Source organism: Balaenoptera physalus (genome assembly GCF_965194825.1).
Source record: "Balaenoptera physalus genome assembly, chromosome: 9".
NCBI lineage: Eukaryota > Metazoa > Chordata > Mammalia > Artiodactyla > Balaenopteridae > Balaenoptera > Balaenoptera physalus.
The window spans coordinates 32496848-32513759 of record NC_138888.1 but is presented as its reverse complement, the minus strand read 5'-3'; the positions used below and the strand labels follow the sequence as shown (position 1 = coordinate 32513759).

The 16912-nt window shown below is 38.2% G+C and overlaps 1 protein-coding gene across 7 annotated transcripts in view; it reads left to right on the top strand.

The window, feature by feature from the left end:
• TMEM200A (transmembrane protein 200A) overlaps positions 1-16912 on the top strand; it is an 81396-nt gene that overhangs the window by 29231 nt on the left and 35253 nt on the right. The window contains exons 1-2 of one of the 7 annotated variants that reach the window (XM_082474782.1): positions 1328-2377; positions 2478-2633. The exons of 4 other annotated variants lie outside the window; for them this stretch is intronic. The gene's annotated coding sequence lies outside the window, so the exon portion shown is untranslated. Of the gene's footprint in view, positions 1-1244; positions 1307-1327; positions 2634-16912 lie in introns of those variants that run through there. 2 more of the 7 variants (XM_082474778.1, XM_082474781.1) reach the window with 2 other exon arrangements.

The window sequence follows — 16912 nt, the reverse complement described above, 5'->3', positions numbered from 1 at the left end:
GGCGTCCTGGCATTCCAAAACATAGCCAGATGGGGAGTGTTAAATGACAACAGAAAATCCAGTCCTTTTCTTGGCCTTTTTCATTTTGATGTTTTGAAACATCCATGAAGGTATCTTAATAAAACTGAAAGTTGAACACTTGAATGCCTGACGGTGACAAATAATCAGCTTCCCAAACATAGTTCATAACTCAGCTGTGTATCTAGATACTACTTTCCGGTCTCTCTGAAAATACTGATCAATAAAGTATGAGCTGTCAGGCTCAAAACCCAATAAGTGTCTTCAGTTTCCATTTTTAATGTTTTAGTAAATCACATTTGGTTGGCATAGAGATAAAAATGAATATCAGAAAGTGGTGAATACTGTCTTCATTATGAGTACAGAGGATTATCATTCTCTTTTAAAAATTTTCTGAATAATTCCGACAAATATTAAAACTTTGAGGGCCAGTGAACCCAAAGAATTTTACAGGAATAATATATTCAAATGATATGAAAAAAGAAGAAATCATTTCTTAAGTACTTTCTCAACATTGTAAGTTGTTTTTATAGTTACTTTATAAAAAGTAAATTTATTCTTTATGAATTTATTTTAGTTTATTATAAACATTTGTCATGGTACTGAAGTTTTGATAAACATACCTTTCTAAAGGCTGCAATGTGGTCTGCTACCAACGTTTTTAAATTATAGTTTTTAATTAGTTAAAAAGGAAATATTGATTCTTGTGATATTTAAAACTTTCCTTTGCAATTTCTTTGCAATCTTGGGAAAGAAAAGCATGTTTTTCAGATGTATCATTGGATATTTTGGAATTTTTTTAATGAAGCTTAACATTTAAAGTGAAGATCAGATCATTCATACTTGTTAACTTGTCAAGGGGCAGATAACGATCCCTGAAAGTTTTCTGAAGGAATTTTTTTCTCTTAGAAGCTTCACGGTGTCAGACACTTTGGGATTATTTTTGCTTTTCTTCTAATATTACAACAGTTAACATTTGGAGTACATTTATTATCTTTTCGTAAAAGGATTTATCTTTATTAGCATCTCATCCAGTGGTAGAGAGAAACACAGCAAGATTGTCAGGTTTAATACAATCTTTTGGATATAAATATGGAAGAAAGTAGTCAGAAAAAAGTCTTTATCTAGAAAGGGGATTTTCTTTGTTAACATTTTGCTCCATGCATGCATTTTGGGGGAATTAACAGTTATGAAGACCACATGATAAAACTTTTAATTTCTTATAGCCTGAAGCTACTGCAAGGTCTGATGGGGACCAGGGCTCCTTACTGGGACTCTGTGCCTGGAGGTGAGTGAGCGACAGTGTGGGATGACATCAGGGCCCTGGAGGACGTTGTCGCCTAGAAGGTGGCTTTTTACGATTATTTTTATTATCTGTTTATTCTTTCAGGGATCTAACAGAGTTCCTTTAAATTCCTAACAGTTTATTGTCAGGGATTTGGCAGGCCATTTCTTTTGTTAAGCTGATTATATAAAGCAGTTGTCTTATGTTGCCAAATCAGAGCTTCTCCAGTAAATACTTTTAATGCACAATAAAGATAGGCCGCTACTCTGGTGAAACACTCACTGTAAAAAAGTTTGCAGACCATTTTGTTGAGGAGGCTCTTTAGCAGGATTGCGCCTCATTCCTCCAGGTCTTTGCTCTCCACCCAAATCCCCAAAAGAAAATGCCCTTAATTAGAAGCTCATTGTCGAAAAGAAAAATTAATCTCTCTGCACTTCTGTAATTTTAAAACTACATTATGTTCTGCTTGGAATGAAAAGAGGTCTGTAACCTTGCAACCACTGATCTTGCCTGTCATTTTCCTTTTTGAAAACCTTTTCTAAGAGTCTGAGCCTCAACTAACTCATAACGCTATGTAATCTCACATTATTATAAATAAACCATAAGAAGAATTTTCAGCTGAGTTTTTCGGGGTGACGTTTTGCCCTTTGGTCATGCTTTGAAATGCAAAATGAACAGTTGAGAATATTATCCTTCAGTTGAGAAAGAAACTCCTGTTTTTCTGAAATCATATTGATATTCTAAGGAAAATTGTTAATATATTTGCGAGCAAAGGGCTCTTACATTTACATTATCTAGAATTTTCCTGTATTCTTTATTTCACTCATGTGTATGTATCTGGGTTTATACAGCAACTGTATAGTCGTTGGGGAAAATATAAAGTACGGAAAAGTATCTCACCCTTTTAGGGCAGAAAAGAAACCATAGGTCTTTAAAAGCTACTCTAGGTCATTGGCATTGAAACACTTTTTCTCCCACCTCCCCACAGCCAAAAAAAAAAAAAAAGAAAACAAACCCAAAAAGAAGAAGAAGAAAGAAAGAAAAAAGAAACTAGTAAAAATGTAATCTCAGCAGGTATGACCTTGGAACATTTTATAGTAAATTTGCTTTGCAAATTTTGCTTTGTTATTTTAAAACTTGTGCTCAAAAGTCAGTATTCCTTTTTCTTCCACAGCGGCAGTTGAAAGCCAGATCCTTTTATAGATTTCCCTGCAGGACTCCCAGGCACTCCCTCACTGAGAACCTATTTCTAAATCGGAAACCTTTCAACTGTGTTGAAGGCAGTCTCACATCATGGCTCATTCATCAATAATCCTTTGATGCTATTAAAGTGAGTGGGTAGGAGAAGGCCCTTTAATTGTCAATTCTAAGAGGATGTGACCTTTATGATCCATTCTAGCTCTATCATCTTGTGATAGTATGTCTTCCTTATGTGAAGTTGGTGGTGCAAGACTCTGAAATGCACGAAAAGAAAGGAGGGGTTACCTGTCTGTAACTGTCCCCCAGCCCTATTGTGTTTATCATAAAAATATCAGTCACATAACAACATTAAAGGCCTTTGGGAAAATTCCCATAATTCCTTTGTAGCAGAAAGGCTGTTTTGTTTGGGTAGGGTTTTAAAAGAATAGGTCATTGGGTGTGGTCTTATGAGTGTGGTCATGTGGACTCAACCACATGACTTTTCAAGTTTGTTTACAAATGGTTGAGCCAAGGAGACTCAAATCTGTAGAGGGAACTCTAGACCAAAATCATGGTACAGTTTCCATACCCTTAACTGTGTTTCCCTGGAACAGTTATAGGTGAGGCTCTTTGGCTACTGTATTTGGGAATATTTAGGTTTAAACTTTTTTATTTTAGAGATTTTCTGATATATTCATTGTTTTGTATATTTATTAGGTTTAAATTTTCTGACTAGAGTGACTCAGAGTCCTGTCCAATTGTTCTCTCTTTGGAAGTTTCAAAAATTCTGTTTGCCTTTGTGAAAGTAAGAAAGAATGCAAAGATGTGAAGGGTAGGTATTCCAGTGTCACAGAGAACTGAAAGTTTACAGTTAGTTTCCACTTCTCAGGATAATTTTCCTTTCACAGGTGGACATTTTCATAATGAGTATATGGGAGTGGAAGGGAGAAAGGCAAGTTCCACCCAGGAAAGAGGAGAGTGAAATTTTAAATGTTAGTAACATCCTTATACTGTACACTAGTGGAGATCATCATGTCCACTTCAGTAATCTCCAAATGAAGAGGCTGTGAGGGAGTTGACGTTTAGGTGAGCAATAAGGCCTGATTAAGATGTTGCAAAATGTGAAAGGAACTAGGATTATTCTGGAAAAGAGAAAGTTTATATTAATAGCTTTCAAATGTAAGAATCAGATACCTCCCTCTTTAGGGAAAAAACAATTCGAAAGGAAATGTGCTTAAATTACAACATTAGGAAATTAGCTATATAGACACTTCCTAAGTTGATAACCTGCAGAATGAATGATCAAGAGAGGTATTATACCTGTCCTTAGGGAAAATGGGACCTATTTTCAAAGTATGACAATTCATTGCTTAGATAAGTTCAGTGTCTGTTGATGTTACATGTGCATTCTTGATTATGTGTGTTTTCACTCCCTAATCTAAACTCATATGGCCCTATTTTTTCTACTTCTGATAAGGTGATTGATTTAGTGAGTGGCATAATTAGATAACCATGCTTTCTCAATCTGGTCACTAGAAAAACGACTATTAATTTTTATGTATGTAAGTACATATTTGATTTTTTATAATAATTCCAGTACTTAAAAAATATGTGCATCAATCAGTTATATAAACACTAAAATCACTAAGACTGAAAAAAAGAAGCATTTCAGTATCCTTACAGAAAGCATATTTATTGCAGTTTATGTGAATTACATCAACTTCTGCAGGTATGTGTGCTTACAAAATCATATAACTCATGGCACTCACTGAATGGTGGTAATTTTAACACTGATCATTACGTTTAAGGAGAAGACAAGAAAACTTATTTAAAAAGCAACTGCTCATCATTAATCTAATAAAGGTAAACTGAATATTAGTATAAAATAAACATAATATGAAAATACTACTATATTCTAGCTTCATTATGTTTAGATAATTAGATAAGCCAATGATATTTTCATGGCCTCTCAACAAATTAGAACCTTAGGATATAATTTTAGGTTATAACTATAGATTGTTGGATTTGGGTAGACTATAGAAGACCTTCTAATATAGTCCTCTGATTTTACATATGAGAGAACAAAGATTTAGAATTGGGATCCAGTCATACTGCAAGATATTAGTGGAATATTAGTGGAAGCAGGAAGCAGATTGGGAGGGGCCTGAGGGGTCTCCTGATTCTCAGCCCAGGGCATGTTCTACTGTAGTGCACTGTCCAGAATGCCAGGTGTAGATTTTGAAAAGGGCAGTGAAGGCACATGCTGGGAATAATGATGAGCAGAGTAGATATATCAGTGCTTGTACCATTAGGGAAAGAGGGAGGTGTGAGCCTGCAGAAAAGGATTAAGGAAAGCTAGGAGCAGGAACTTTGATTCACCAAGCCAGCTCCACTGTACATGACCCCTGTGAAAGGTGGCCTTTCCAAATAGAAAGGTAAATATTACCTTAGAACTTGAACTTCATCTTTCTGTGAAGGAAAATGCCTCACATTTGTTAGTATGTACTCTGTGTACCTTGCTAGGTACTTTGTCCATACCTTCTCACTTGATTCTCACTGCACCATGTGAGGTAACAATTGTGCATCTAAGAATATTCTAGAAAAGTGAAGGAACTTGTCCTTGGTTGCTCATCGAGTAAGGGGTCTGTCTCTGGAGCTCTTGCTCCTTTGACATTATGTTGCCTCCCTCAACCCACAACTGTATCATCATCTTATAAAAAATTGAAAGTAAATGTTATATACTTGAGAGTAATATATGAGGTTAATGTGGATCCCGGGGCCCTCCACCAAAAATTTTTGAATATGATAGAAGGAAAGCAGTGATACAACTCCAGAATTTTGAGAAACCATTACTTTTAGATATAGGAGATCACAGCCAGATTTTAACACCATCAATAGATTCTGATGATTCACTGAATTTCAGATTTTCTCAGAAATTTCAAACTTTCTCAGTAAAATTTCCAGGTTAGTTGTGCTAAGTAAAGGACATATGTTCAGACTTCTGTGGGCTCATTACATGGGCCCGCTTTGTCACAATAAAGCTATAAATTCTCCACCCAGTTCTTTGTTAATATGCTTCCTTAGGAAGCTTTAACCAGGTAAAAATTGCACATATTGACAATTGAGTTACTAATAAAAGTTATTCTGCTTACAAGTACATTAAGCACACCTCAAGGACGGCCAGAAGTGTTTTGATTTCTTGGATGTTCTGGTTAACTAAAAATTACTCTGAATGCTTTATCAGTTTCCAAAAAACAGTATGAAAAATTAAATGCCCAACAGCCTTCAAACTATTTTTGACTATATAATTTAATTTTTCTTTGATTATAAAATTTCAGCCCTGATAGACATGATTATAAATCATACAATTTTATTTATTTTATCTCAGTTGTTTGGATTCTGGAGAAACGAGATCTTATTATACCTCTCAGTCATCCAGTTATTTTTTTTCTTTTTCTTTTATTTTCTTTTACTTTATTTTCATTGAAGTGTAGGTAATTTATAATGTTGTGATCGTTTCAGGTGTATACAGCAAAGTGTTTCAGTTATACATATATATATTTATTCCTTTTCAGATTCTTTTCCATTACAGGTTATTACAAGATACTGAGTATGGTTCCCTGTGCTATACAGTAGGTCCTTGTTGTTTATCTATTTTATATGTAATAGTGTGTATCTGCTAATCCTGAACTCCTAATCTATCCCTATCCCCAACCCCCCAGTCGTCTAGTTTTAACCAAGAAGCATTCTGAAGTTCTTCACTGTAGCTGAATAGCAAACTTGACTGAGTCCCATTTTGGTGAAATGACGGGTGCCTTTTGCCATGTCGGGTGAGTGTGAGCTGCATTCTGCAGGGTGCTATCGTGCAGAGGGCAGGAAGAGAAGAGGGTGACATTGGCGTTTGGAGCAGCACCACTTTCTGTGTGGTCTGAAGTATGTCATTTGATCTCAGTGAGCCATTAATGAATTGACAAAGTGAGGCTAGTACTACCTGCTTCACTGGATTACTCTGAGGTTTAAATGATAAAGCATGTGAAAAAGCTTGCTAAGTTAGCATTCTTTATACCCTTAAGAGTGTGAACCCTGCCTTTCTTATGAATATTTCTCCTCCATATCATGGGGGGATTGCATTGCATATAGTAGGTGCTTAATAAATGCTCATAATGGATTGGGACTGTGAAAAAAATACTGCTCAGCAAGGAACACGGGTCCACTAAGATCAGATATCCCCTCATTTCCTGGCAGATTCCTTCTGCTGGAATCCACTCCAGTGTTGAGGTTGCTCTGATCCTCCAAGGCAGCCTTGAGGGTTTGGTCCGTCTGCCCTGGACTTTGCTCTCCTTCATTAGAGCAGGATTTCTCAACCTTCCCACTATTGGTTGTTTGGACCAGATAATCCTTTGTTGTGGAAGGTCGTCCTGTGCATTTTAGGATGTTTAGTCACATCTGCCAGGAACTTCAGCGTTAAGCGCAGACCAAGTTGAACAGTAAAAAATACCTCCTGACATTGCCTCTTGTCGTCTGGGGACAAAGCTGCCAGCAGTTGAGAATCACTGTATACAGCAGTCCTGCAGCATCGCTGGATTTGTATGTAATAATCAGCTTGCCTGTGCCTTCTCCCAACCAGACTGCCAGCCCCTAGGAAGCTGCACTGTGTCTTTCTCTGAGCCTCAGCTCCCACACAGGGCAGAGGTGCATTGAATATGGAAAGAAAAGGAAAAGACACTTAAAGAACTAATCAGTTATAGTAACTGTGTTGGTTCATTATATGAATTTTTTGTTTACTTCTGGACCAAAAGGGCAAGGACCCGCCGTAATCTCAAGTCTCTTTTCTGAAACCATTAGTGCTACCACCACCTTCTCAATCTTCCTTTCCCCCATGCCCTGATCGTTGACAGAATTATGCAGTGTGTTCACTCAAAGCGGCATTGGATACTTGAGACTTTAGGCTTCAAGGTCCAGGCAGAGATCAAAGGCGCCTCTTTCTCTCCACCTCTTTTTTTAAACTTCATAACACTTTCTGCACCCAGGCTCCAAATACCACCTGTACCCTGAAGATTCCTAAACATGTATCTTTAGCTTAAAACCTCCCTATTAATTCCAGAATCATGTTTCCTAGCCCTACTAGAGATCTTCTCTTATATATTTCACAAACTCTGGAAACAAAACCCCAACGTGTATCCAGTTGAACTCATGATATTACTTCCTTGCCCCTTTTCAACTTTTCAGAATTCTTTATCCCAGGGACTGGTGCAGGGCTCTGGAGGCAGAATCTTCCTTTGTTCTTTGATAACTCAGTGACCTTGGGCATATTATTTCTCCTCTTGTTGCCTCGTTGCCCTCCTCTGTCAAACAGATACCGATCTTCCAGGGTTATTGTGAAGATCAAATTAAGTAATGCATGTAAATCACTTAGAAAATATTGTCTGGCCTGCTTAATAAATGGTAGATGTTGTTATTGTCCAAAAACATGCCTTCACCAGGTACCTGAGAACCATCTCTTACTCCTTCGCTCACCATTTCGCTGGTCCCACCCAGCAAATCCCTACAAATCCCTTTTGTTAATCCCACCTGTCATTTCAGTTCAGTGTGGCCCATTCTTATCCATTTTAAGTGCAATGGCTGCAGTGAAGGTTTTGGTCCTTTCTTGCTTAGATTGTTACAGCAGTCCTTAAAACCAGCCTTTCTGCCTCTAGTTTCACCTTCAGCCTATCTGTTCGTTGTCTTGCTTCCTGGGTGGGGATACTCCTTAGTGTTTCCCATTGCCTTTATAATGAAGGTCAGCCTCTCAAGCATGACGTAGATGGCCCTTGGTGACCTACTTACCTTTTAGGCTCACCATGGGTAATATCCCAACATGCTTTAGCAATCAGACCCTAACATGCCAGGTTCACTCATGCTTCCATGCCTATGCCAACTGTCCCCTCCTCCTTGTTTCTTCTCTTTTCTTTGTTAAGCTAACATCTATTCATCTTTAAGTCAAAGTTCCATTGTCTCTTCATCTTAGAAGCAGTACTTGACCACCCTTTGCTGAAATAATTTCTCCACTATGTGCCTGTGCTCTTACCATAGTAACACTCTGCATAGGTATCTTCTGGCACTTACTATGATGACTTATGTTTCTTGATTGTGTTTCCCACTAAATTGTGAATTTTTTTTTTTTTTTTGGCCTTGCCACACAGCTTGTGGGATCTTAGTTCCCCGACCAGGGATGGAACCTGAGCCCTCAGCAGTGAAAGCACGGAGTCCTAACCACTGGACCGCCAGGGAATTCCCTAAATTGTCAATTTTTGACATTGCATCCATTTTGATTTCTCATTCATTTTGGTTTCTCTAGTGAGTAGCTCATTTCTTGGCACATAATAAGGTGACGACTATAAATAACTACTATTTATAGTTGAGTAAAGCTAGGATTCCATAAGATTGAGTCAGGCAGTGTAGACTTACAAAACTGCAGGAACAAAATTGAATCAGAATAAATTGACAGAAGTAACCAGCAAAATTTGGAATGAAGAAACCATGTTGGTATCTCTATTGGATAGAATCCAGTGGTCAGTAGATACAGAAGCTTAAAGCTGAGATCAAGTTAGAAGTCTTAACTGAGAAAGCTCATCTGTAATAGATAATAGCGGGAGGAATTCCAAAGGGTCTGGGTGTTAAGGCATGCTGCCTTCTTTTACTGTCGCTGAGAACGAGGGAGAAACACCAGAAGGAAAAGTGAATCAATGCTTATAATAGAGTGCTATTTAAAAGGTACACACCTAGTGTTATGGCAACAGAGATGAAGTAATTTTGCAACAAATGGAGTCATTGCCTGGGGGCCAGAAATGACCAGCTCAGACATCAAAGGCACATGTGCAGTGGGCAGATGTTTTACAGCAGTTTCAAGCCTCCAGTGCCAGTAACAGACGTGTGTAAAGAGCCTGATCAAAGATGGTGTTCAGCGGGCCACAATGCCTTGGGATCACATGGCCCGAGCCACAAATGGTGCCAGTGTTTTGTCATTTTCTACCTAAGCGTTTTTAGACTAGTTCGCTGCTAAAAGCGGTAGTCTCAAGAGTCCTTTTTCAGGAAGATCATTTTTCAGGCCTGACATACAAAGCTGGGAAACATGGTGTACAGCTTTCTCAACATTAAGGAGATGACCAAAATATCATTTAGTGACATCACTAATTATTTTAACCCATGATTCCATCGAAGGAACCATGTTGCTTTCTGGTTGGGCAAAGGAACACATTTCTTTGTTGTTCAAATATGTGCCTTTTATAAATTACATTTGAAAAACCTCTAGTCATGTTTTATCGTTTGAAATGTCATCTCATCTTCTCAGGAAGGATTTCTCTTCCTCTTTTTGATTTGACATATGGAACAGCATATGTTGCCCTTCAATTAGAGTAATGAACAAGTTTCCACACCCGTTATTTGTGCATTGCTTTGTCACTGAGGTGAAATAGCAGTGAATCGCATCCCTGGTTGTATTTAAGGGATTCAGTAAACTGTATTTGTGAGTCAGCTGTTAGAGTTTGACGTCAATATTCATCCATTTCTGAAAAACCTTATACCAACCCCAGGAGATTTGGATCTTGACTGCTCTGTATGGAAAACGTAAGCCTGGGACTGCTTCAAGGGGAATGCAGAACTGATGCGCAAGAAAGACCTTTTATCAAGGCTTGATCTGATTTTGCTGTCTCACAACTGTCACACTGAAATTCCCTTCCGTTCCTGCAGAAGGGAATACTTACTTCTGCCAGCAGGTTCCTGCCAGGAGCTGGAATGCATCCCTGTAAATACTCAGTAGCGGGGGTGGAAGAGCTTTCTTCTCTCCCCACGCTGCTTCTGCTTCTGGCAAAGGTTTGGGTATTGGCAGGGGCGCCCCGCCTCTGCACAGTCTGCTCTTGGAGGTGGGGAATTCCTCTTACTTCCAATTACCAGTTTCTTTACACGTGGGAGGACATTTTTGGGCACGGATTAGCCTCTTCGCTTCATGTCTGGCTGACAGTGCCCTTGCTGATTTATTTTTTGGCATTTTTTATGCATTTGTTAAGATGTCAAATGGTACATACAGAGCATTGGAGTGAAGGCTGAATTTACATTCTGGAGCTTCCAGTAGGCATGGGATGTTAGAAGTTCTCTCTTTGGAATGAAAGTTACAGTACTGGGTAAATAGAGGGTAGTGGGTGTGATTTACTTGCCTTCTCGCAAAAGTCTCAAGACCCTTTAGTGAACAGTGGATCACAGAATCCTAAGCTTGTAAGTGGGTCAGGATTTGAAAGTTCATGCGATCTATTGCCACGTGATCTATTGCCTTCATTGAGGCTGAGAACACTTAAGTGACTTACCTATGGCCACCCAGCTGGCCTGTGCTAGAACCTACGCCAGAATACTGGTCTTTTCTCTTTGTCTTGCATTATTTTCACTGTATCTCAATGCTTTGAAAGTAGTGAGCACTCAGTACATTTTATTAGGTGTATCGAATACCTTCATTGTTGTTTCTGCATATAGGATGAAAAAAAACCCCTTATCCCTTTCCCCACAAAAACAATCCTGACTAGCTGCATAGCCATACTAGATGGATTGGCTATAATTGCAGCTAGATTGAGTTGCCTGGAAAAAGGGTCATTTCAGTAGTTTTCCCTTCTCCCAAGTGGTTGGAACCCTTAGTTGAAATGCCAGCCAGCTGAAACATGTCAAAATCAATCTGTAATTTTGGAGCAGTTCCAATCACCTGCCCTGGACAGTCTGTTCCATTATACTATCTGAAACATTAATAGCACATTTGTGAAGGCATACTCAGGAAAAACAGATCTCACAAATTTTTTCTTCAGAGGGAATGATTACATAAACAACTAATTTGAGTGAAAGTAGCTCAGAAAATATTTCAGATTCTGGCTGAGAATCTTAAATGCTTAATTAAGTAATTTTTACAAAGCTCTTATGAAACCTGGTATTAGGAAGTGATTTTTTAAAAACAAAAGGTTAATAAACTATATATCTGTTCATAACAATTGCTTTTAAATTCACTGGTCAGCTGGGAAAGGTTTCGCTGGTAGTGATGTTAGAAGAGGCTCGCCACTCATTTCCTTGACTGGATTGTGTTATGTATTCAAGAAGGTTACTAGCTGGATCAAAGTCTGATTGAATTTTTTTTTTAAAACACTGATCTTCTGACTTGTAGTTTAGTGCCCTTTACCTTAGAGCCCATGATTTTATTTTATTTTATTTATTTATTTACTTTGGCCACTCCATGCAGCATGTGGAATCTTAGTTCTCTGACCAGGGACCGAACTCACGCCCCCTGTGTTGGAACCACGGAGTCTTAACCACTGGACTGCCAGGGAAATCCCCTGATTGAATTTAAAGCAAATGCTACATATAATGGTAGTTAAAATATAGAGACCATAATGGTGTGGTCTTTTTTGACGGTAGTTCTAAAAAGGGCAGGGATATCAATTTTGTGATGGTGCCCTTAGTGGCTAAAACTTAACACTTTAACGTCTTTATCTTCCTCCCTGGACTAAGTATGAAAATGCTAATAAGGGACATTTGGTGTTGAAATCATTTTCAAACAAAAGTATCAGACATACTTTAATTATGAACTTGTGTGCAAAATCTATACGGTTTACATTTTTAGGGGCCTTAAAAATATCAGCGAAAGCTTTAAAAAACGTTCTCCACTCTCAGACTTGATATTTATTAGTGTTTCTGACATTTATGGACATGGGGCCAGCAATTTCTTACACATAGTGGGTGTTCTGCAGATACTGGCTGGTGATAATATTAAAAGATTTTAAAAATTTAAGGAAAATCTTTTGCACCAACTTTTTATCTATGTATTTTCTAAAATTTACTTTATTGAAATATAGTTGATTTACAATGTTGTGTTAGTTTCAGGTGTACAGCAAAGTGATTCAGTTATACACATATATACATTCTTTTTCATAATGGTTTACCACAGGATATTGAATATAGTTCCTTGTGCTATACAGTAGGACCTTGTTTGTTTATCCATTCTATATAGAGTAGTTTGCATCTACTAATCCCAAACTCCCACTCCCTCCCTCCCCCACCTCCCTTGGCAACCACAAATCTGTTCTATAGGTCTGTGAGTCTGTTTCTGTTTTGTAGATAAGTTCATTTGTGTCATATTTTAGATTCCACATATAAGTGATATCATATGGTATTTGTCTTTCTCTTTCTGACTTCACTTAGTATGATAATCTCTAGGTCCATCCATGTTGCTGCAAATGGCATTATTTCATTCTTTTTTATGGCTGAGTAGTATTCCATTGTATATATGTACCACATCTTCTTTATCCATTCATCTGTCAATGGACATTTAGGTTGTTTCCATGTCTTGGCTATTGTATTATTTATGTATTTTTGTTTGCTTATATCTTTATTGGAATTTTGAGAAAATCCTCAGACATTTTGGGCTTTGACCAGTTTTTTTTTGAACTAAGAATATTCCAAATTGGTGAGATAAAAGTTATAAAAAAATCAAATTTCCCAAGAGGAAATGAGGGAGTTGGTTTTTGAGACTGTTGTTGTTGGTTTTGTGAAAATAATACTCAACTTTTCTCTTCAAAAACAAATCAGATAATTTAGAAAAGTATAAAGAAATAAATACAAGTCAGTGCAACCTTCATACTCCAAATCTGCAGTGGCTTAATTTCATATTATTTCTGTCACTGGCAGCCTTGCTTCTCTCCTTCTATCTCTAGGTGCAGCTGCACCAGGTAAAAACATTTGGGAAAAGCACATGGATGGAACATTCTGTCTTGTATTCCTCACACTAATGGTCCCCCCCATGCTGAGAAGTATCTGACATGTGACTGCATTAGTGATCACTAATTACTACTTTGAATTCTGTTGATAAATGTAACAGAACATTCACAATAATTAATTTTTGATGACAGCAGATCACAGATTTCCTTTCCCATTGTTCAGACAGAATGCATGACCAAAGAAGATATCACTCCCATACCAAGCAAATTCTAGATATGTAGAATAATGGAGTCTTCTTTGTTATTGTTATTATTTTGATAAATGGTGTCCAGACATAGTTCTCTCTTTTTTTACCTTTGAGGAAATTTTTTCCTTCTAACTTACATTGGTGATCGCTTATATGATCACAGTGTTATTGGAAGAAGCAAATTGTATGTTTAATATTATAAAATTTTGAAAAAGAAATGTGTACTCTTTGATAGCTTGTATTTTTAAATGCAAAAGCATGAATCATTCTACGATTTTTGAGTGAATCATTCTTTTTTTAAAAATTTAATTAATTAATTTATTTATTGGCTGTGTTGGGTCTTCATTGCTGCACGCGGGCTTTCTCTAGTTGCGGCGAGCAGGGGCTACTCTTTGTTGCAGTGCGTGGGCTTCTCATTGCGGTGGCTTCTTTTGTGGCAGAGCACGGGCTCTAGGCACGTGGGCTTCAGTAGTTGTGGCTCGCGGGCATTAGAGCGCAGGCTCGGTAGTTGTGGCGCATGGGCTTAGTTGCTCCACAGCATGAGGGATCTTCCTGGACCAGGGCTTGAACCTGTGTCCCCTGCATTGGCAGATGGATTCTCAACCACTGTGCCACCAGGGAAGCCCGAATCATTCTTATTATGGAAACTTTGAAGAATTGCTTTACTTAAATCCACTACTGCACCAGTTTGTTTTGATTTCTTCCTACCATTCACTTTCCATTAGTTGATTTGGTGTCGTGGTAGGAGAGTCATTTCAAGAAGGAGAAATTATGTGCATCACATCCTTGTGAACAGTCACTCACCTCTGACAGCTGGATTGCTCAGGGCTGCTGGAGACAGTGTCGCAACCTTGCACATCACTGCCCTTACACAGTTGTGGTCTCCAGCCCTGGGTGTGCTTTCAGCACTGCTCAGAGGTCCTCTTGGGAGCCTCTTGTCCTCTTCCTATGCCAGCTCATACCGCCCTCCCCAGGTTTCCTCACCCACTGCTTCCTGTTCCAGATGACAGACTTGCTTACCACCTCACTGGACCACAGCCTCTCTATGTATTGGACAGACCCATATAAAATTGCCAATGTTGACTGGTTTTGACTTGCAAAGTCAGCAGTTGCATCTGCCTCAAGCTAATGCGTGCTTCTTTTCATATTTTCATCCTCTGTCATTCCCTGACTTCTAATAAGGAATAGATGACCCTCTTTTCCAAGGTTCATTCATCCATCTCAGGAACCCATAAATCGTTGCTCTTCTGGGATCCACCTCCAACAGTTATCCTTGTCTTTTCATAACTTCCATTTCTAACTTTCACCTTGGATCCTTTTCATTAATATATAATATAGCCAAGTCATTTCTGTCCTTTTATTTGATTTTGAAAACTATATACAACATACCACATGTCTAAAGGAGAAATATAAAATGTATGCGCAGTTTAAAGATTAACAGTATAACACACACAACCTAGCTTAAAACTAGACCCTTTCCAATACATCTGAACCACTTGTGTGCTCTGATCCTCTTCCTTCTCTCCCTCAAACAATATCCTCAATTTTATATTATTTTCTCCCTTTTCTTTATTGTTTAATCACATGTGTATGTATCTCTTAAAAATCTTTTTGCATCTGAAAATGCTTAAACATATTTTAAGTACCTTCTGAATATCAATGATAGAAGCAAAATTAATTGGAAAAAATCTTACCGAATGTTTCCTTTTATCCAGGGATTCAATTCACTTTGGAATGTGACAGGTATCAAGATTGTGAAATATGACACATGTTTGGCATCAGGATTAATAACTTCTTCTCATTTGGGCCAGGATCTTACTTCAGTAGGATTGCTGTGCTTAAGAGATATATTTTGTCTGCATTAGCAAAGATTATTAAAATAATGATCTAGGTAATTCAAAACCAAAACGTTTGTTGCCTAAATTATCTCTATTCAAATAATTATCTCAATAATTTAACATCAATTACACCTTTACATGAAGATACTCTTTACATCTGTGTACACCTATGTATATGAAGATTCCTATGTACATGAAGATACTCGATTTGGCCAATCTCATAAATGCCTACGATGTTTAAAACACTGATTCGGGCTCTAAGAAACCCAGCAATGAATAGGAGAGATAGCCCTCAAGTTGCCGCCAATCTAGAGGAGAAAAAACCCAAAGTAGACAAATAATTTATATTGCAAATCAGCCTACAAATGGCATTTAAGAAACAGAAAAGGTATATAAAGGTTCATGTGAAAAGGGAGCTTGACTCTCACAAACTTTGAGACTTAATTTTCTTTTGAAGCAGATTTAAGACTACGTCTCAGACCTGATTTTTGAATTTTCTGTCCTCTATCCTTTTATTTTTATATAACAACTGTGTTGACGTATTACTTACATACCATCGGTATTCTAACACTTGTGATAAATTCAGTTCATTCATCAAACTTGTGTTGGTACTTACTATGCTCCACTACAAAGTGCAGGCATACAAAGCTTGATAAGATGTGGTTGAGAAGTTCAGAGCAGTAAGGAGATAGATGTGAAAACCGTGGGATGGAGAGCGGGGGAAGGATTAGGAGTTTGGGATTAGCAGATTCAAACTATTATATTTAGGATGGATAAACAACAAGATCCAACTGTATAGCACAGGGAGCTATACTCAGTATCCTGTGATAAACCATAATGGAAAATAATATGAAAAAGGATACAGATATGTATAACTGAATCACTTTGCTGTACAGCAGAAGTTAAACACAACATTGTAAATCAATTATACTTCAATAAAATTTAAAAAAAAGAGACCGTATTCCTAGTACAGTATAAGTGCCCCAGTGTACACAACACTGTAGTGACCCAGTGGAGAGAGGCAGGCGGGAGCTCTGATTAGATCAGGTTGCACAGGCTTCAGGACCCAGTGGGGCTCTTAAAGGATGACTAGAAACTTACCAGAGGGACACAGAAGGCGAGTGTTCCAAGTTTTCTGGCCAGGTGACATTTTTCATGGATTTTTCTCCAACGACACCTGGGGCTGGCGAAAGTCTATGACAGACCTTTTCCCAGACGTTTTGATTAGTTCTAGCCTTGCTCTGGTCTCCACCCTGCATCCTCGGATCCCGACCTCCTATTTCTTACCTACTTTCCTCGAATTCGGACTCTAGGTTCTGGATGCCTCCAGAGCCCAGAATGGATTTGTCAGGTGTTGCAGCTTAGATGGGGTTGGGGAATCAGACACAACAGGAAAGAAAGGAGCGTGTGAAGAGTCAGAGAAGCAAAACTGGCATGCAGCATGTGGGGCATGAGTAAATACGCCTGGCTGGAGCATAGGTAGGATGCTTATAAAGAAGAGGTGGAAATGGAGTTGACCAGAAAAAGCAGGGTCCAGATCCTGAAAGAACATAAGTGCTTTGCTGAGGAGTTTGGACATGATTAGGTCAAAATGGGAGAACCCTGAAAGGCTTTCAAGTA